The sequence below is a fragment of the Narcine bancroftii genome, chromosome 4 (assembly GCF_036971445.1).
Source record: "Narcine bancroftii isolate sNarBan1 chromosome 4, sNarBan1.hap1, whole genome shotgun sequence".
In the NCBI taxonomy this organism is placed as follows: domain Eukaryota; kingdom Metazoa; phylum Chordata; class Chondrichthyes; order Torpediniformes; family Narcinidae; genus Narcine; species Narcine bancroftii.
Genome location: NC_091472.1, coordinates 51,675,604 through 51,698,067, shown reverse-complemented (window position 1 = coordinate 51,698,067; position 22,464 = coordinate 51,675,604). Strand labels below are relative to the sequence as shown.

The window sequence follows — 22,464 nt, the reverse complement described above, 5'->3', positions numbered from 1 at the left end:
AGTTGTAGATGGAATTGACGCTGCGCAACACATTAATGGAAAAGTTGTCTTTACGTGCTCGGGAACTTAGATTAAAAAAAAATCCTAACAGACTAGGTTAAACATGATCTCAAGCAGCATGGAGTTAAAAAAATTGAAACAAAATTGCAATGGAACACAAAGCTGGCAGGTCTGTTGACGGGAAATGTTAAATTGCAAAGCGCGACTTAAGTAATATTTATTGTTTAACTGCTACATTTCACCAACCTCGATTAATATCATGTTGCAATATAAATGTAAAAGCATTGGAATTAAAGGTAGTTTTGCAATAAATCTGTACAGACATTGAAGACTAGATATACAGAGATGGAGATAAATGCGGAGGGAGATTGATAGCTGATAGCAGAGAATGCAATTGAAAGCAAATAGCCTGATGGATAGATACATCGGAACTCCAACCCAACATATGGAAAATGGTTTTTAATAGTACCATTTTACACCAACAGCGAAAGGGCAAAAATAACTCCAATCGAGTCCAAAGAAAGCATCTAATGTTCCCTCTTCCGTGGTCGAGCACTACTTCAAATTGACAGGCAATTTGGATTTTGATATTACGTGGCAAGGCACTGTTGTCCCCATCTCGTGTTTTGTTGCACAGCCACCGAATGGTCGCTTACATCTCAACGTCAAAAAAGATTTCCCAGTGTCATCTTCCTCGTCTTTCGCTATCAATTGTATCGGTGCACTTGCAGTAGGTCAAATAACTAAATACATAGATCACTTCCAGAAAACACTGAAGCCTGTAGCTTATCTCATCAGAAGTTGCACCGGTCTTGATCTCGGAATTTCACTGTGCTTTATAATCTCAGGTGTTTACTCAGTGTTTTTATTTTAAAAATGTGACAATATGCTTCAATTATTTTGCGTCTGACGGTGAAGCAAGCATTATCTCCGTTACCAGGGTAGCGCGGGTCGGAGGTTAAAAGTTGAACCAGCAATTGCAGAAAGGTGCAGGTTTCAGTAATATTTGTACAAGGACGCGTTAACAAGTTGGAAATTCTATCGAAGAATAGCAACTTTGGACCTTAATTGTCCCAGCACGAATACAGCTGTGTCAACGCTATAGTCGTGGAACTGCGCCTCGTCTACCTGCTCGTCACACTGATTACAAATGGCTTAGATGGTATCTTCGGAGTTTGCGTGTACTATGCTTGAAAATAAAACTTCAGTGATGCTGGGAATGGAAATGGTAACAGCAACGTAAAAGAAAAGGATATTGGATAGAACTCCGAAGCAGAAAAATTCCAGCTAAGCAAGTGAAGCTGGTATTGTTAATCATTCCACATCGCCGAACCATAGGTTACAGTACACTGTGTGGCCACGTAACAGAAATGTGGGAAAAATACCATTTTAGGTGTCGATATTCATATTTTTTTTAAAAATCCAGATAAAAGCAACTCGCTGTCTGTAAAATGGTCTACGTTAATTTAAATTGACATTAACTCGCCAATTGCATTCACTCGGGTCATGTTCATGTCAGGTTGTGTGGGGGCAACATATTAAGGAGCTGTCTTACCTCGACATCTTGATAGAAAAAAATTGGTAAAAGTGAAAATTAAGACTCTTTTCACCCATGAACCAATTATGTACCATTCGTTTCACAGCTATTTCTGAAATATCTTGGTTGCTTGTGTTGACAAGGTTAATGAAACAATAAGTGATTTGCCCATTAAATTGCTAAATTAAGCAAAACTGGAGCAAATATTCACCAAAAAAAGCACCTATTTAAAGATCACAAAATAGAAGAACTTTAGAATACCCCTACTTTTTAAATTCTTATTTCTGAAGGTCACCTACAAATCATAGTTTGAATTAGCCTCCTTTTCCCCATAAGCAGATGGCCCCACCTCATAAATGCCTCACTTACTGGTTCCACAAGGAACAGTTAACAAGGAAATCAGACCCAGACCCATTACTTGATAAAGCTAAGGAAGACATATTTTACCACATTATGCACAAGGTCAATCTTGAGTAATAGCATTCAAATTAAAAATGCTTCATGAGCAAGTGAAAAAAGCCACCCCACCTTGAATTGTCTCAAATTTCGAGGTCCCATATATTCAGGTGCAGGAAGGGGTTCTGTGTCACTACCAACTCTGCATTTAATGGTCCATAATTAAATTGACTACTTTTTGTTTGCTTTAGTGAATGATAAACCTACTGCTCTTGAAGCAAACCTGAACTTTAAAAAGTATTGCAATTTTTGGATTTTATCAATAATCTTAATTTCAAGATATCCTGATATTATTTGAATTATAAATATTATTGCTCTGTTGTTTATACAAATTTCAGAATTGTCAGCAGATCTCTACCTCTATCTCATTCAAACATTTTCATTCTGCTTATTTAACCATTTCAGAATGGATTCTATTCAAATCTAATCTTGAGATAGCCTTACAATCTGGTGAGACAATCCACTTGTTCTTTTCTATATTCATCTCTCTTGAAAGCATTACAATGAGAAATATTAATATAAAAATAATCCTGCCTACATTTTGGGCATGTCTTCTGATTGAGAGTACTATGGCAAACACAAGATCTCTCTGAGGTTGCTTGTTTGGTGCACACTGTAACTGAGAGATACAAGAAATGAATACATGTTCTGCATTGTATCTTTCCCCCTTCACCCAATCTCTATTTTTTTTTGCATGGTTGAATATCTCACTGGGTTAATCCCCACATTCCATTTTTTTTTATTAGACTCAAGACTGCCTTCTTAATTACTGCTTTCCAAACAAGGAACACATACAATTAGAGTGCAAGGGACTGATGCAAGAAAGATAATAGGAAAAAGAGACAAGCAGGAAAGCATATGGACAATTTACCCTTGAAGGTGTTTAATTTGACAGAGTGGTGATACTATTATAGTAATAGAGGTATTTTTAACAAGCATGTATTTTTATCAATAAAACTATTTTCAAAACAACTCCTAGTGTGTGAGTTGATGCAGGAAGATGGAATTTTTCAGAAAATAGTGGCAGGTTAAGGTTAGTTCCTGGTTTTGAAACTATCAACATTTTTTCTACTATTTTTCCCTTGCTATTGACCAGATTTTTTGTTTAATTTTCTGACAATAATTTCCCAGGCCTCTGCTGGAGGTAAAGAGACTCAACATTCAAACTAAAATGCCTAAATTTGCTTCTGTTATTGGAAAGCAAGTAATCCATTCTCTGGGAGAATGTTTTCTCCAAGGTAGCTTATATTTAGTGTTTACTGGCAATTGCTATAAGTACATTAATTTGTGTACACCAGTTATACACCCAAACAATCTGAAGTGACATTTAATTGTCTTTTTTCTCATGGTTGTACTGCCTAATTGCCCCAAGAAGGTGACATTTGTATGTTTTATTGAACCTCTGTGATCCTTTCGTGCAGCTGTTCCCACAAAGTGTATAAGAATTTGGTGCACCGGTGGAAAAATGATGAAATACATGACAGTCAGGAAAATGTATGACTTGGAGAAGGTGATATTGTTCCTATACATTTCTTAGTCTTACTGAATGATCTAGGTTGCTGGTTTGGGAGGTGTGATGAAGAAGTCTTGGTTGGTTGCTGCCACCCTTTCATTTAATTGTCAATTTTGCATGCCATTTTTGGAGGACCCATTCCTGCTCCTGATATATGGGCTTGAGAGTTTCAATGCCCCCATTCCTGCTCCTGATGTATGGGCTTGAGAGTTTCAATGCCCCCATTCCTGCTCCTGATGTATGGGCTTGAGAGTTTCAATGCCCCCATTCCTGCTCCTGATGTATGGGCTTGAGAGTTTCAATGCCCCCATTCCTGCTCCTGATGTATGGGCTTGAGAGTTTCAATGCCTTCCTAAAAGCAAATTCTCCACTTTGAATCTTTCCTCTTGTCTGCCTGGTAATCACCTGCCGTAGAAGAGCTTGGACAGCAAAAGGGGAGGATCATGTCACATCGACCTCACTGAAAACCATCAATTTCTCCACATATAGACTTGTCTGTGGTCCATCATTGACATCAACATCCACTTTAGAACGAACAAAGCTCGAGTAGAAGAAATGCTCGAGCCTGAAACCTTAGTTAATTACTGGACGACAATTTTTTTTTTTCAAACGTTTTCCTCCCTGAAAACAAAATGTGAATTTTGATAGACAACTTCATGCCGAACACAAGGATAATTTCAGATTTTCTGTTTCATGTTGGAAGTTGGAGAAACATTCAATTAACTATTATTGAATTCAGTACATTTAATCACATAATGATGCGGATGTAACGGCGGCTACATTGCTCCTGCAATAACGCACACAACCAGGCGGGTTGAGTTCAGTGAGCAGACTAGTTTATTGCTGGCTTCTGGGCTGCACTTATACTCCAAGCCCGGACCTGGCTGAGAACCGCGCTGGAGGGCGCTGATGTCACCCGGGTGTCATGTGGTCCCCCAGCGCGGGCTTCTGAGCCCCATGCTGGAAGGAAAGGAAAACCCCCCCGACGGTGCCATTTTGGCCGGCCTCCCCACCACGTAGCTTACAAGTGGGGCCGATTCGCCTGCCTAGTGATGAGCCGCCACATAGCCCCCCCCCCACCCCTCAGAACTGGTGCCAATGTCCTTTTTTGCCGGGTGGCCTCGCTTCTTGGGCTGGGCAACGACCATGGGCTTGGTGGGATCGAGATGCACTGGCTTCAGCCTGTCCATGGTAAACAGCTCATGCCTGCTGCTCAAGTCCAGTGTGAATGTTGAGCCGGAATGCTGTATAACCCTGTACAGCCCCTCATACGGTCGCTGCAGAGGTGCCACGGTTGGGCCCCGCCAAATGAAAATGAACTCCATGGAAAGCAGCTCGCCAGGAATGTGAGTTGGGCAGGTGCCATGCCTGGGTGGTGGTGGGGGTTCAAAGGAGTCCAAGCATGCTCTGAGATGAGGAAACCGCTCGGGATTGTGAGGTGCATTGACAAACTCACCAGGTAATGCCAACGGTGCACCGTAGACCAGCTCAGCTGATGACACCTGCAGATCTTCCTTGGGAGTGGAGTGGATGCTCAGAAGTATCTAAGGCAGTTTGTCCATCCCGTCTGGACCGGTGAGGCGGGCCATGAGTGTTGACTTAAGGTGGCAGTGCAGATGTTCGACCAGTCCATTGGCCTGCGGGTGGTAGTCCGTGGTGCAGTGTAGCTGTATCCCCAACCTGTTGGCGAGTTGTGCCCAGAGCACAGATGTGAACTGGGTGCCTCGATTGCTGGTGAGGTGAGCCGGGATGCCGAACTGGGCGACCCAACCATTCAACTGGGCTCGGGAGCAGGAGTCGGTGGAGGCGTCTGACATCGGATCGCCTTGGGCCAGTGAGTGGTGCGGTCCACCACCACAGGTAACGGTTGCCCCGGGAAAAAGGTAAGGGCCCGACGATGTCCACGTGTATTCCCGGACGTGCTCGAACTCCTGTATGGTGTGCCTGTGCACCTTGGATGTCTGGCAATGGGTGCATGCTCTGGCCCAGCCGGTGATCTGCTTCCGCAGCCCATGCCATACGAAATGTTGTGCCACCATCTGGACCATGGACCTGATGGACAGATGTGAAAGGTCATGGAAATGATGGAAGACCTGACTGCGCCACTGCTGGGGAACCACTGGCCGTGGGTTGCCCAAGTAGATATCGCACAGGATGGTGCCCTCGTCGTTCGGAGTCGGGAGGTCTCGGAACCGCAGGCCAGTGATGGCGGTCTTGATGGCTCTCATCTCCGCATCAGCTTCCTGGTCCTGGGCGAGCTGGTCGAAGTCGAGGCCGGGCGTCAGCGCACAGATGATCAGTCGCAAGAGTGCATTGGCAACCACATTGTCCTTGCCTGCCTTGTGCCTAATGTCAGTGGTAAACTCCAACACAAAAAAGAGGTGACGCTGCTGGCGGGCCGATCAGGAATCATTTGCCATCACAAGCACCTGGATGAGGGGTTTGTGGTCTGTGAAAATGGTAAAAGTCCTCCCCTCCATAAAATAACAGAAATGCCGCACTGCCAGGTACATGCCAAGTAATTCGTGGTCGAAGGCACTATATTTGTGTTTTGGTAGGTGAAACAGGCAGCTGAAGAATGCCAGTGGTTTCCAATGTTCATTCACCTGCTGCTCCAGGATGGCACCGATGGCTGTGGCAGAGACAACAACAGAGAATGCCATATGCAGGTCGGTGTGTGGGTGGGCGAGCATAGCGGCCTTCACCAGGGTGTCCTTGGTGGCCTTGAATGCGGTGCAGGCTTCTGGGTTCCAAGCGAGCATCTTGTGCTTGGCTGCGATAAGAGCGAACAGTGGGTGCATGATGCATGTAGCTCCCGGGATGAAGCAGTTGTAAAAGTTGACCATACCAGCAAACTCCTGCAGTCCCTTGAGGCTATCTGGGCATGGGAACTCCCTGATTGCTGTGACCTTTGCAGTGGCAGGCGTGGCTCCTTCGGCTGTGATGCCCCAGGAACTGCATGGACTCTATCCCGATCTGGCACTTGACCAGGTAGATGGTAAGGCTGAAGTTGGTCAGACAGGAGAAAAGGGCACACAGGTGGACCTTGTTTTGTACTCGGTCCTTGCTGATGAGGATATCATCCAAATAAATAAAGACAAAATCCAAGTCCCTGCCCACTGAGTCCATGAGGTGCTGGAAGGTCTGAGTGGTGTTTATAAGCCCGAATTGCATGCGCAGGAATTAGAACAAATCAAAAGGGGTGATGATGGCTGTCTTGGCTGTGTCCTCAGGGTGCTTGGGATCTGGTGATATCTGCTCACCAGGTCAACCTTGGAGAAGACCCTCATGCTGTGGAGGTTGGCCATAAAGTCCTGGATGTGAGGGATGGGGTAACGGTCAGGAACAATTGCCTGTTGAGCTGTCGATAGTCCCCGCAGGAACACCAGCTGCCGGAGGCTTTCGGGACCAGGTGGAGGGGTGAGCCCCTCGGGCTGTTGGACCGCCAAATGATCCCCAGCTCCAACAGGTGCGAAAACTCCTCCTTCGCCACCTGGAGCTTGTCAGGCGGGTGCTGCCGTGCCTTGGCGTGAACCGGTGGGGATGTGGTGGAACACCCCATGGCGCGGCGATGCAGCAGAGAACTGAGGCTTGAGGAGTGTTGTGAACTCATCCATGGTTTTCTGGAACTCATCTCTAGGTGTGCTGATCATGACCATCTATGGTTGCTCTGAGTGGGCGGCATCAAGGCAAATGGCCTGGAAGGTATGGGCATCCACAAGGCACCTCCAATGTCCACCAGAAGCTCATGTGCGAGGAGGAAGTCTGCACTCAGGATGGCAGTTGGGAGGGATGAGATGGTGAACCTCCAAGTGAAATTCCGTTGGCCGATATGCAAGTGGACTGTCTTGTCTCCATACGTCCAGATTGCCATTGCGTTGGCTGCACGGAGGGGCGGTCCACCAGGTCGGTTACTGGATTCGATGTCCGTGGCCAGGATGATGCTGATCTGGGCTCCAGTGTCAATGAGGAACCGCGGGCCGTTGACTAAGTCCCACAGGTAGAGAAGGCTGTGTCCTTGGCCAGCTGCCGCAGCCATTAACAGCGGCCAGCCTGGTCTTTTTCCTGGAATGAGCAGGGCTGATGACACTTCCGGGCCTTTGCTCCCCAGCACTGGTGGTAAAAGCAGAGGACTGAAGCAGATGCTGCAGCCTTGGTTATGCTCTTGGGGGCCCCTGCAGGGGCCAGGTGCTCTACCACAGTGCTAGGGGCGGGCTTGGTGTGGTCGTGCCGTGCCCGTCCCTCGTGACCTGCTGGACCTCCAAGCCTTCTGAGAATCATGCGTGCCAAAGCTCTTGGACCTTCTGAGTGACCTTCCTCAGGTCAGAGAAGCTCTCCTGAACCAGCAGCGGGCAGATGTCCCCGGGCATATGTTCGAGGAAGATGCACTCGAAAAGTGGGCAGTTAGCGTGCTCACCTATGAGCGCGAGCATCTCATCCATCAGTTCCATTGGGGACCTGTCCCCGAGGGCATTGAGGTGCAGCACCCGAGCGGCACGCTGGTGTCTGGATAGTCTGAGGGACCCGGTAACCATTCACTTGATAGTCTCGTACTTGTCCTTGGCGAGTGGGTGCTGAACAAGTTGCAGAACACATCTGGCAGTGGCCTGGTTCAGGGCAGCAACTACATGGTAGAACTTGGTCATGTCGGACGAAATCTGGCGGAGGTGAAACTGGGCCTCCGCATGGCCAAACCAGGTCTCCGGCTGCTGAACCCAGAATTCAGGCAGTTTTATGGCAATAGTGCTGATTCCAGGCTCGCTCATGATGGGTTCAAAGACATTTGAACCAGTCGGGGTCACCAATTGTAGCGGCAGCTACACTGCTCCTGCAATAACACACACAACTAGATGGGTTGAGCTCAGTGAGCAGACTAGTTTATTGCAGGCTGCTGGGCTGCACTTATACTCCCAGCCCAGACCTGGCTGAGAATTGTGCTGGAGGGTGCTGACGTCATCTGGGCATCACATGGTCCCCAAGCGCGGGTTTCTGAGCCATGAGCTGGAAGGAAAGGAAACCCCAGATGGCGCCATTTTGGCTGGTTGCCCCGTTGCGTGGCTTACAAGCCGGGCCGGTTCACCTGCCTTGTGGTGAGCCGCCACACTGAGACATTTGTACTCAGCATCTAATGCCTCTCAAGCCAATGTCCAACAATATTTGGCTAGTATTGATGGATTCCAGTTGCTCTGATACCACTTTTCCATGGTAACAATGTCCTGGTGAAACCTTTCACCATGTTCATCACTGACTGCTCCAAGATCAGCAGGGAAGATGTCCAAGTATGAATGTAAAAAATGAATTTTCAATAATACGTTGCACTTCATGGTTCTGTCTGCTTAAATAGACTTAAAATATGACAAGAAATCACAAAAATAGGTTATATCTAAAAATCAGTATGTGACAGGAAATTATTAAGGTGATTTTTGTTATCAGCAGACCAAAATTCATAAAATACATACAGAAGTGTACAGGAAGTAACATCTTCATTGTCCAGAGTTTTTTAAAAATATTTTATTTTTGATTTTCATAGACTCGTAAAAATTCAAACAAACAATACAATCCCTTTCAATACTCATATAACATACATGGTCTGTATTTATCACCCCCCCCCCATCTCCCCACCCCCCTACCCAAATACAACTGAGAATACAGTCAAATAAATTATACAGATACAAACACTGGTGGGTCAATGACCCCTACAGAAACCTAGGAAAAGAAACAACCAGGGTGACTAAATAAAAAAGGTAAGGAATAAAAAAGAAAGAACTAAATGCAAAACTAGAAAAGCAATTGTCTGCGTCATGTCCCACTTCCTTAACCCCTGCTGGGACAGATTGTTACAGTACCCATATTTCAATGGGGGGTAGTCAAATCTGCTTGCCAATGTATTTCAGATAGTGTTACCACACTCTAACGCATGTGCCATATTTCACACTTAGATTGTACATGATTTTCTCCAGGGGAATGCAACTCTGCATTTCCATTTTGCATTGTGTGGTATTTAATTGGGAGTCAGACTTACATGTAACTTCTATACACTTCTTGGTTACCGTTAAGGTGACATTCACAAATCGAATTTGGTATTTGGACAGTCTAAAATTCATCCTCAATATCCTCCAGAAAATATAATTCCAGATCCTGTGAAAAATCCACTTTTGTAATTTTTTTCAGAATGTCTCCCAAGTCTTCCCACAAGGATCTCACCCTTGAACAAAGCCAGGTGGAGTGGACAATGGTTCCAATCTCCATAGCACACCTAAAGCACATTTCTGAAATTTCTGGAGGTACAGCTGGTGCAAGAAGTTATATTGCACCAACCTTTATCTGGCATTGATGACTCCAGTCACACTGTCCAGACACAGATCTTGCCTAAGTCCGACTCCCATCTCTCTCTTGACCTGTGTAAGCCTGGCTTTGGGCCTGCACTTTGGAATATGTAATACATCTTAAAGATAAATTTACACACATTCCCCTTTCGAATTAGAATTTCCATGTCACCACAGTCAGGCAGGGTCATAGATAGTCCAATTTTTTTTTCCCTTAAGAAAGATCTTATTTGCAGATAGCAGACAAATGTTCTATTAGACAAATCGTATTTGGTCCTCAACTGCTCGAATGACATAAGATGTCCTCACTTGTAACACACTCTTTGATACACCTGATCAATTTATGGCACCAGGTGTCCAGAATTTTATTACCCAGAGTCAGGGCTATTAAATTATTCTGGGTCAAGGACATTTTGGGAGATATTTCCACCTTCCATCCAATGCACTGCTTTATTATTTTCCATGTTTGAAGTATATGCTTTAATGTGGGGTTATTCTCTTTGAGAATAATTTGGTGTATCACTTATATATGAATTCTCCTGCTATCTTTTCACCTACCACGTGTAGTTCAATTTGTGCCCATGAGGGTGGACCCCCTCCCTCAAAGAGTGAGGCGATGAACTTTACCTGGGCTGCCCAGTAATATTTTTTTGAAATCAGGTCATTTTAAACCCCCCAAATTATAGTACCACATCAATTTTTCGATGGGGATTCTAGCAATTTTATTGCTCCACAGGAAATATCTGACATATTTGCTGAGCATCTTAAAAAAAGAGCCCTGGGACAATGAAATGGGTAATGATTGAAAAAGATACTGGAGCCTTGGCATCACCTTCATTCTGACAGTTAATTCTGCCCATCAGTTTTATGGGCAGAGACCTCCATCTATCAAGGTCCTCCTCAATCTTCTGGAGAAAATGGAGATAATTAAGTTCATATAAGTTGCATAGATCTTTGTCTACCTTTTTTTTTAATCCAAGATATGCGGCCATTTAAATTGGCTTCCCTGTTGATATTGTCAATAATCCCTGTTTGTCAAAGGAATAATCTCACTTTTGTCCAGATTTACCTTATACCCTGAGACCTTCCCATTATCCTCCCCCCTCCCCAGTGTCTGTCAAATATACTAACACATTGTCAGTGAAAAGGTTGATTTTGTGTTCCACCTGGCCCACCTTGAACCACTTTATGTCTGGATCCTGCTGAATGGCTTCCACCAGTGGTTCAATTGCCAGTATGTACAGTGCTGGGGACAATGGATAGCTCTGCCTTCTGGACCTGTTCAATGGAAACACTGGAGACATTTGCCCATTTGTAATAATTTTAGATATGGTTTATAGTGGAGTGTCCTCATCCAATTAATAAATGTTTAACCCAAACCAAATTTCTCCAGAACCTTAAACTAAAAGTTCCACTCCAATCTGTGACTGTACCAGACGTACTATATTAAGCAATATAGCTATGTTGTTTACTGATTATCTTTTTTCTACAATTCCAGCTGGTCTGAATTCACTAATTTCATCAAATATTCTGACAACATATTAGCCAATACTTTTGCAATGATTTTACAGTATGTATTCAATAATGAGATCAGTCTAGACTAGATTCAATGGGTCCCTGCCTCTGTGATGATTGCTGTTGAGAAAGACTCCAGAAGGGTATGTGTCTCTGCTGCCTGATCCACCATTTTCATGAGAAAGGGCATTAAAAGATCTTTGAACTCTTTATAAAATTTCACCAGGATAACAACCCTCCCCCAGTGATTTTCCAGCTTACAAAGAGCTCAGGGCCCATGCAATCTCCTCTTTAGAGAAAGGGGCACTCATCCCCTCTCGCTCTTCCTGATCCAAATTTGGTAGTTCCAATGAAAGCAAGAAATCATCTTTTTTTGGTAGGATCACCCCCTGACTCAGATTTTTACAATATCTTATAAAACTTTCTACATGTTTCATTTAGTTATTTAAGTTTATATGAGATCTTGCCTTCCCCTGTCTGAATCACCTTGATTGTTCTTGAAGCTTCTTCTGCCAGGACAAAACTTTATGGGCCCTCTCCCCAGCTCCCAGTACTGCTGTCTAGATCTTAAAATCAACTTTTCTGTCTTGTATATTTGTAAGGTATTATATTTGATCTTTTTATTCACCAAATTCCTGTATTTTTCCTTTGTGTCTGATCTTTAATAACTGTTCTTGAGTTGAGCTATCTCCTGTTCTAAAACATTAATCTCTTTCATGTGCCCCTTTTTGATGTTCATGGTATATCTCATTATCTGGCCCCTTAAATAAGCCTTCATTGTGTCCCACATTAAGAAGTTATTCTCAGTAGAGAGGTAGTTTGTCTCACAGAACATTTCTATCTGAGCTATAACAAAGGTAAAAAATTGTGGTTTTCCCAACAGCAGCATGTTTAGATGCCATCTATACACTGAGGCCTGCTTATCTAGCATTATGATGGAACAATTCAAGGGTGAGTGGTCCGACAGTAGCTGAGCCATGTACTCAGTTTCCACAATCGTACCCTCCATTTGGGCTGATGCCAAAAATAAATCAATTCATGTTGTCTCGAATAAAAGGAGTAATCCTTTTCTCTCTGATTCAGCCTTCTCCAGTCATCGATGAGGTTAAACTCTTTCATGAAGGCCAGGGTAGATTTAGCTGCCCTGGCCCTTGTTATCTTCTTTGTTGATTTATCCATGACCAGATCCAGACAAAAATTGAAGTCCCCTCCAATCAGTTACTTTCAAGAATATCTATAAAATTCACATCATTGAAATTTGGGGCATATATATTCATAAGTGTCTATGATTCAGAGTATATTTGACAATGCATCACACGAATCTCCCCACCGGTCAGTGACCACATCCCAGACCACCACTGGAACATTCTTCCCTATTAGGATAGCCTTCCCTTGCTCTGGAATTGAAGGAGGATGATGCTACCTGGCCCATCCACCCCCCTTTAACTTTGTATGCTCTTACTTTTTAAGGTGGGTGTTCTGCAAAAGCATTATGTCTGCATGCATTTTTTTCTAAATATGCCAAGACTCTTTTTCTCTTTATTAATCCATTTATTCCATTTATGTCAAAACTTGCAAATTTAATTGGCTTATCTATTACCCCAGAGCCTTTCTATGATCCTTTTCCCCCTTCCTTCTTGTCCTATGATACTTATCTTCCATCCCAATTGACTGTCTAGTGTTATCTTTACCTCCCATGGATGCTGAAAAACCTGCTGAGTTCCTCCAGCATTTTTGTGTTTTTAACAAGTTATGAGATACTGCCTAAGACAACAGTGTATTAAATGCACAGTGTGCCAGTGATGAAGGGAGTGGATACATAAATCTGTGGATAAACCAGAAAACAAATGCTCTGCTCTGTTCTGATTATTTTCACAGTTCTTCTGTGTTGTTACAACTGCACCTATCAAACCAAGTGGAGAGAATTCTTTTGGACTCCTGACTTGTGTTTTCTAGATTGTAAAGAAGATTTGGAGGGTCAGTTGGTGAGCCACTTGAAACAGAAAACTTAACTGTGAAATGATTTGGTAGTCAAAATATGAGTTTGAGATGAACTCTTGCTCACAGAGATGCTCAGGATTTTGATGGCAGGAAATCCAAAGTTTGAAGTTCTATATTTCATTATTGTCCATTCCCTCTTGATCACCATTATGTTACACTGGGGTCACAGTAATATTGTTTAACATTTTCAGCCAGAACTTGCTTGTATGTATGGATTGTCTCATTGCCTAATAAATTATAAATTGAGAAGAAGACTGAAAAATAATTATTAAATAGTGTCCCTTCTAGACTTGTGAGTCGAGGAAAGTCTGTGATAAATTAGTTGAATATAATTAGACCTTTAGATGCTTCATTGAGGAAGACCAGAAACCATGTCCTGGGGCAGAGATGAATAGCTGCCATCAAGCAGAACAAATATTAATTTTTCTCCAAGTTACACTTTTAAATGTCTTAATGTCACTTTACACCTTATCTCTGATGTTGAAACATGGTATTCATGTTAGCAGTGAGGGCAAGATTGAGAGTTGGATGAAATTGGGAGCACTGGCTAGCAATTAAATCACATTTAAAAGCACGACTGACAGAAGATCATTGCAAATTAGTTGATGGGGTGGTAAATTGTTGGATTGAATTTGTCTTGAATTGGTTGTGTATATAGGCACCTCAGTCATTGTTCCCATTTTTGGAGGAAATAACATTGTTTTCATTGTTGCCGTTGAACTCACATTTGGCTTTAGAAAACCAACATTGAAGATAATGAAGATCTGAAATGAAAGGAGAGAATGCATGAACTACTGTACTCCAATGGCCAGGCAACATTTGAGATGAAAGAAATAGAGTTAACCCTTCAGGTTAACAACATTATCAGAACTAAAAAAGTTAGAAAGCAGACATGTTTTATGTCCAAAAAAAAGGGGAGACTGAGGAATGGCCCATAGTAGATAAAGGCCCATAGAGATGGACAGAAGTGATGGAGGTGCCAGTTGAGAGAATGAGGTGCAGGTTTGCTGATCTATGCGGAGGAGGTGCGAGTAGGACCAGAAGAAGGAAAACAGAGGGTGAGAGCTAAATGAAAGAGGAGAAAATTAGCAATGCTGTAACTGGGATATACAAACTGGAAAAGCAATACATTGTACTTTCTGGAAACCTGAAATTAAAAGCAGAATACTGAAACATCTAGCAATTCAGGAAACGTCTGTGAAATGAGAAACAGTTTTATCATTTCAGTCTACAAAGTGTCATGCATGACCTACTGTGTTTTTTTCAGTACTTGTGCAGCACTAAATCCCATGGCTGTTCTATCCTGCTTCCATCTGGTCCCAATTGTACTTTCTCATCATACATTAGTCCTATCACCCTGGGAAATCAATCCAGTAAATTTTTGCTGGTCTCTCTCCATAGCAAGAATGTCTTTCATAGATTAGCAGACCAGGTAAATATGCATGGTATGAACTCACCAAGGGCCTTCAGTAAGTTATTCCTGGTCCTGTACTCAAATCATCTTGCTATGAAGGCCAATATACAATTTGCCTTTTAACTACCTGTTGCACCTGCATGCTTTTTCTAATCAATTGCTTGAGTGTGAAGGCAAAGAGTGAACTGCTCTAGAAATATAAATTTCTTGGTGTTCTCTGCTTATTAGAAATGATCCAAATATCTTCATAGCACTGGTTTCCCATCCTGGGATCATCCTATATATTCTATACAGCTTAATTTAGATTATCAAATAACTTAATAATAAGAGAAATGTTTATATTTTATGAAAAGTGTTGTGTTCATATCATTTTAAAATAAAACTAGATGATGTGCTTTTTTATGTGAAATTATAATGAGCAGAAATTTTATTTATTCAAAAGAAAGATGGTTTGGGAAGGTAATACTAATGAGAAGAGAAATAATTTTTGCACTATTTTGTCAGTCAATATGCTATCCTTCCTATAAAGAAGCAAGAAGAATTGAACCAGTCCTGAGCAATGAAGCAAGTCCTAAGGTTAACCTAAAAAGAGAAGATTTGTGTGATGTTGGTCACCATGTATTTATTTTCATTGTGAGAAAACAGAATACAAGCAAATTATTTTCATATATAGCAAATTGAATCCTGATATAAACTAAATACAAACATTAGAAACTGGAATTAAAGATTGAAAATAAAGACATAAGTATGTTCTAATGAGTTATGTGACAGAATATAGATATGTTTCTGAGAGATAAATTGGGGCAGGTTTTAGTTTTGATCACATACAAACACTTTAAAACAGATCTTATTTAAAATACTGGAGCTCTGCTAATGCTGGACATGTCAGGGCCTCAGAGCCTTTGCAAAAGCTTTGGAAAGCGCCCAAGAGATTTCACTAATGGATTGTTGTTTACAAAAAGGCAACAGATGAAAGAGTTTGTTGGAGCTGCATATCGTCTGGAAGGGAACTTGCTGTTCCAAGAGGGTCATGTGGTTTTGCAAGCAGAGAAAGTCAAATAGAGTGTCAGAGAGAGAGAGAGAGAGAGAGAGAGAGAGAGAGAGAGAGAGATCAGTTCTTTAGTGATCCTGTCAGCAACAGCAGCTGGGACTCGAAAAGGACAAGCTGGCAAGCTTGTGGAAAGCCCCATTTAGAAGATGGGTTGTGAGTTCTCAGTTCAGTCTGGTAAAAGCCCTTGTGGTTCATGCAAGAGGAGAGGACTGGCTGTATAATGTTTCACTTGAAATAAGTGAAACAAGAAGGAACTCTGTGGTGACCTGAAAGAAAGAAGTTATAATCTCAAGAATCCTGAGTGGTCAAGTTTCTTCAGCAAGACACTGAAGTGGCTGGGTGTCCATTGTACAACAAATCTCTCTCTGAAAACTGACAAGAACCTTCCTAAGCAATAATCATTTACCTTTCAAGCACCAAAACCTGGTGGAACTTAATAAATGTTAAATTATGTGCCCGGTATAAGAATTGCGTGCAACAAGTGAACTTGGAGGAATGAGAAATGAGATTGGACTGTAAATCAAAGAATTTTTCTGAACTTACATACATGTGCACTTAGAATTAGAAGGGGGTTAAGTTAGGTTAGTTAAGTCAAAAGTGATGTTAAAGTGTGATTCTGTTTTCACGTTTAAAGACAATTAAAAGCAACTTTTGTTTAAGTAACCATTTGTCTTGGTGAATATCTATTGTTGCTGGGTTTTGAGGTCCTCTGGGCTCATAACAGTAAATGCTTATAAAGCTTAAAGCAGGGGTGTCAAACTCAAATTCACGGAGGGCCAAAATTAAAAACTTGGACTAAGTCGAGGGCCGAACTAAATAATTATTGAAAATTTTCAACAACATCTGCATGTTTTCTCTTCTTTCAACATATGTAATGTTAAACTTTAGGATATAATTTTAGGAGGATAATGTTACAGGCCAGGAGTAGGTAGCTCAAGTTCACCCTTTGCTTGACCTGAGGGAAACATATTTGGTCCCTGTGGAGATGTAGTCAGCATTCACAGGCTGTGTCCATTTTGGCCTGCATCAGGATTCAGCATTTCCTGCTCACTCCTCAGGCTCTAGGCCTCTATTCACCCTCGACCCACCATCCCTCTACCTGACCAGTCCTTTACCCAACCTCTACTCACCCCTCACTCCACTCGCTCTGCCTCTACCCACCCCATCCTATACACGCCCCTCTACTGCCTCTCCCCTCAACCTGTTCCTCCCTCTACCCATCTCTCACCCTCTAATCACCCCTCCCCTACTCACCCTGCCCCTCCCCTTTTACCTCTTCCCTATCCACCCCTCCTTCTACTCATCCCTCCCTCTAACTGCCCCTCACACCACCATAACTTATCCTGCCCATTACTCCTCACCTACACCCTCTGCCCACCCCTGCTTACCCACCCACTCAGGCCCAGCGCGCTGCCGATCAGCCTTTGCGGACAGCCACCATCTCTCTCTTCACGTGCAGGGCCGAACCAGCCGTCCCTGGGGTCCGCGCGGGTGCAAGCGCTGAAGGCCGTGGCGACCAGGAGAAGTGCGCTCGCGCTGTGGAAGGGCCGTCCGGTGCCAGTCGCGCGGGGCTCACGCTGCCCGGGGGCCGTGCGCAGCCTGCCATGCCCGTCGCACCGACAGGAAATCACAGGCGCTCGCCCATCCGCCGCACCGCTCGACAGGTGGGAGAAGTGACTGGTTGTGCGGGGAGCCTATCAACCGGCTTGCCGGCTGATGACATCGACAGACTTCTTGTGTTACAATTTCTCGTGTTACAATGGGGAAGGATGTGCAATGAAGGGGGAGGATGGTGGGGGTGACATTACCAAAAAACAGCATCGGCTCTCGCTGCAGGGCAGGCCACCTCTAATACATTTTTGAAATGATCTTGCGGGCCAAATATAATTATATTTGGCCCGCGGGCCAGAGTTTGACATGTGTGGCTTAAAGGATTTTAATTTCAGTGATAAAAATAAGATAGTTATTTTTTTTATAGAAAAGGAATGAATAAAGAATATTTTTTTTTCTCAGTTTGTTTTAACTTTTTCACTCATGGCTCAGTTAGTAGTAACATTGAGAGTGTAAATGAGTGCTTTTTGGTCACCATGGTTTTTTGGGTCTGAATGTCCTGTTTCCATGCTGTATGACTCAATGATTCAATGTCTTGGACAATATTTATCACTCACTGCTCTGTTTCTTATAGGACAATATCGAGGACGCTTCAAAAATACATCCTTTCATTGTAACCTGCACAAACAAAACCTGAGGTCAGACACATGATGTAAATGAAAGGCAATTGAACCACTGGGAGGGTATTTTTCAAAGACGAAAGATATGGATCGAGTTTCTTCGACTTGAGGATGATGTCGCTAAGATCTAGTTGTTTATATCTGAAAATTCAAAGAAATCTGGAAAATCATCTAAAAAGATGCTCTGACAATTATATTCAAATAATAATTGTGAAAAATTTCAAGATGAACTAACAGGTAAAGCAGATACATGGCAGATATAATCCTACATAAAATGAAATGAAGCAGTATCATTTGGCTGGTGGGACTGGAAAATTAAAATGTACCATAATTAGGAAGGACCATTCACAAACAAAACTAAGGTGAGTCTACTGAAACAGTATTTGGAGTATTATGTATAATTTTGGGTGCTCAGTTATTTAAAAAAAAACCCAGAAAGAACAACATAGATTCAGGCAGAGATGTAGATGAGGCTATAAAGAAAAAAATGGAAGTCAGCACACTCGATTATAAAGGTTTGCAAGAAGATAAGTAGTTCAAATGTCTTTCTACTTGATAGTCAGGTATTATGGGTTGATATTAATTTTTGATAATCACAATGAGTCAACATGAAAACTATGGACTTCTGGTTAGGGTGTGATATGGAATAAACATCTCTGTCATAGCTCCATACCTTCAGTATACTTTTTCCTATTTTCTATTTAAAAAAAAATTAAAGTAGTGTTGAAATGCATATTCTTTGCTTGAAATGGATGCAAGATCAGTAAAAGCAAAAATAAATGGAAAGAAACAAGAAACTCCAGCTCACCTACAGGCAAACTCAATTACTGAGGGCTCCTCCAAAGCACTTGAACAAATCAAAGAATTTTTCAATGCAGGATTTAAAGTCTAGATCAGTGGTTTTAAACTGTCCCCCTAAACTCACATTCCACCTTAAGCAATCCTTATGCCATAAGTGTTCTGTGATTAGTAAGGGATTGCTTAAGGTGGTATGAGAGTGGAAAGAAAATGTTTGAAAACCATTGTTTTAATTGTACCTAATTGACTCTTTATGTGCATGATTTTATAACTCCAAAGGAAAAAGGACAATGACACTTTTTTTTCAAGCAAAATATTTCAGTAACAGTTGGATCAGAGCAGTGATTCTCAACCTTCCCTTCCCACGCAGACACCACCTTAAGCAATACTCACTTAACTAATTGCTTCAGGTAGATGTGAGTTTGAGGGGGGCTGTTTGAAAACAACTGGTCTAGATGATAGGCTTTTGGCAGTGGAAAATTGACTTGCACAGGTCTTTCATTCTACAGAAGAGCAAGGTAAACATTTGATCTCAGTAGAATCTACTACACTTGATCTTAGTCAAAAGGCCAAGAAGTGATCAGTAGATCTACTTTAAAGGATCTGAACAACCAGGTCTGCCACCTGGAAGAAACAACAAGAGACTAATGGCAAGAATTACCAATTTGGGAAGTCAAAGTAGGTCACAGAACCTGTGTATTATAGGCTTGACTGAAGATACTGAAACTGATACGCTTACTAAATTTTTCTCTGATTGTTGGTAACGGTGTTCGTGGATGAGATGTTTCCAAAACCACCCGAGGTTGACAGAGCACACGGTTTATTATTTCCTAAGCCTAAATTGGGGAAAAAACCACATTCGGTGGTTAGACACCTACATCGTTATCAAAGGAAGAAACTGCTGATCTGTGAAGCCTGTTTTAAAGCTACACTGCAATAAAATGGGAAATAATTTAGAATTGTGGAAGATTGCCTTCCTGAAGTCATGAAACAGCGGGCTGTCTATAGAGATATCAGAGTTATATAAGCATGGGTATAAACATGTTCACAGCACGTCTTTGGACCTCTCTTACCAGCAGTTACAAGAAATGGTGGAGCATGCTCAGGAGTACATTTGTAAACTCCCTGCTCTAATTCCTGAATGAAATTCTCTCTTTTCTTTCTGTTGAATGGGTGTTTTGAACTGATGACTACATTTTAATATGTTAAAGGTTTAATCATTTGTTTTTTAGGCTTTCACAGGGAAAGCATTGATATTGTGAGCTGATTTAATTTGGAGTGATTGAAGGAAAAGAATTCAACACACTTTGATTATATTTATAGTTCTAGCAAAATAGGATAGAATCTTTTTGAGAAGTCTTTAATTTTTTTTGACATGCATTGTGATTTAGACTGAACATGGAATATTTTGGTCTAGTATGAACAGTTGTAGGGTAATACTTATTATTTTGCTTTAGAGCAGGAATGTTTAATCTCTACTGGAAGATTGTGGGTTTCTAGAATTAATTAGTGCACTATTAGTCTATTCAACAGCCTTAGGGGGGTGGAATGGGAAAAGGAAAGGGGTGGGTTCATGGGTCTTCTGCATTGCCATGGTGCTTTATTGTTATGGGCTTTTTGGTTCCAGCTTATGGAGTTATACTCTCTGGTTTAATAAGGCTATCTGCAGGCTGGAGGTCATTGTTCATTATACACAAACTCGGCTCTGCACATGCACAATGAAATCTCTGTAATTCATTTTACTGTTAGTGTTTACTTTTTATAACTGAGTGAACATGAATAATCCTATTAAGTTGCTGAGTTGGAATGTGAAAGACCTAAATCATCAAGTAAAATGAAGGAAAATGGCTTCACATTTGAAACAACTTAAACCTGCAATTATATTTTTACAGGAGACATATATATATATATATATGGCAGTGATATTTTATGCCTGACGTTGTAGTGAAAAGGACAACAATATTATTCGTCCTTTCAAGCTAGCTAATCAGAATATTCCTTTTTAAGTATACATAATGTTGTTTTGGATTCTAACAGTTGTTTTATTATTGTTTCAGGGAAATTACATGATAAAATTGTGGTTTTCCCAAATGTTTATGCTCCTAATGAGTCAAGATTTTATTTTTTTTTACTTCTTTGCCAGATTTAAGTTTATAGTCGTCTATTCTAGGCAGGATTTCAACTGTTTGTTGGACCCTTTCCTAGATCATTCATCTTTTAATCCAGCTACGTTAAATAAACTTTCCTTATTAACATATTCTTTTCTATTGGATTAAGGCATTTCAGATGTATGTCATTTTTTAAAATCCTACAAATAGAGAGTATTCTTTCTTTTCCCAAGTTCACCACACTTATTCATGTATTGATTTTTTAATTTATTATCATTTAATTCCATTAGTGCATTCTTGTGAATATCACAATATTGTAATATCTGTTCATGTCCCTGTTACAATGTCAATGAAACTGGTGCTAATAATTCAGTATTATTAACAAATAAGGACTTGTTTACATTTATGGAAGAACAGATAATTTTATTTTTTAATACTAATCTTTCCTTGTAGACCTCTATAATTTATAAGAAAGACCTTCAAAGTATATGGGATACTTTGAAGGCATTTTTATGGGCAGATAATTTCATATATTCATAATTAAAAAAAGGAAGACTAATAAAGAAAGATCTGAGTTGATTAAACAAATAAACAGTTAGGTCAACAATAGGCTCAAACTAAAACTCAGATGTGTACAAAAGAATGGATTGAACTCAAAACTGAATTTGATCTCTCAACATATCCAGTCGAATGTCAACTTTTGAAATCTAGATTTTACATTCATGGTGATAAATCTGATAAGTTTTTGGCCAACCAACTGAGAGGATTTGGTACTAAGCAACCAATTACAAAGGTTCATAAAGATAATGATATTATGACTTCAGATATTTGACTGTATTTTTTAGACAGATTAAATATCCCCAAGATTTTTTCAGATAGTAAAATTAGACTGGTTGAATCTATCTCACTAGAGAAAATAACAGTTGCTATTTCCTCATGACAATCTGGAAAGGCCCTGGATCCATGGGTTTTCCTGTGGAATTTTAAAAATTATTTTCTCAATTGCTCACACCTCACTTGAATGTGGCTTTTACAGATTTGTTTAAACAGGGTAAACTTCCTGATTCATTTAACAAGGCTTGAATGTCTTTAATTGTGAAGAAAGGGAAAGACGCAACTGCATGTTCCACCTATAGATAAATTTTCTTACTGAATGTTGCTGCTAAAATTTTGGCTAAAGTTTTAGCCAATAGGATGGAAAACATTTTATGGTCAGTTATTTCTAAAGATCAGATGGGGTTTATTAAAAACCGATATTCATATTTCAATATACTTTGCTTAATGAATATTATGTACTTGTCCTCTGGGAAAACTCCTGAATGTGTTCTTTCATTAAATGCAGTAAAAGCTTTTGATTGAAGAGAATAAGCAAATCTATTTACAAACTTTCAAATTTTTAATTTTGGTTCTGATTTTATTACATGGGTTAAATTATTGTACTTATGGCCATCCGCCATAATTTTTACTAATTTACAACAATGGCAGCCTTTCAATCTGAAATGTGGCATTCCTCA

At 41.3% G+C, this 22,464-nt stretch overlaps 1 long non-coding RNA gene across 1 annotated transcript in view; it reads left to right on the top strand.

Moving 5' to 3' along the window:
- The first annotated feature begins 794 nt into the window (after positions 1 to 794).
- The window catches only part of LOC138759839 (uncharacterized), a 35,383-nt gene continuing 13,713 nt past the window's right edge, over positions 795 to 22,464 (top strand). The window contains exons 1-2 of the long non-coding RNA XR_011355137.1: positions 795 to 1,304; positions 17,999 to 18,281. This is a non-coding gene — a long non-coding RNA (uncharacterized lncRNA). The remainder of the gene's footprint in view (positions 1,305 to 17,998; positions 18,282 to 22,464) is intronic.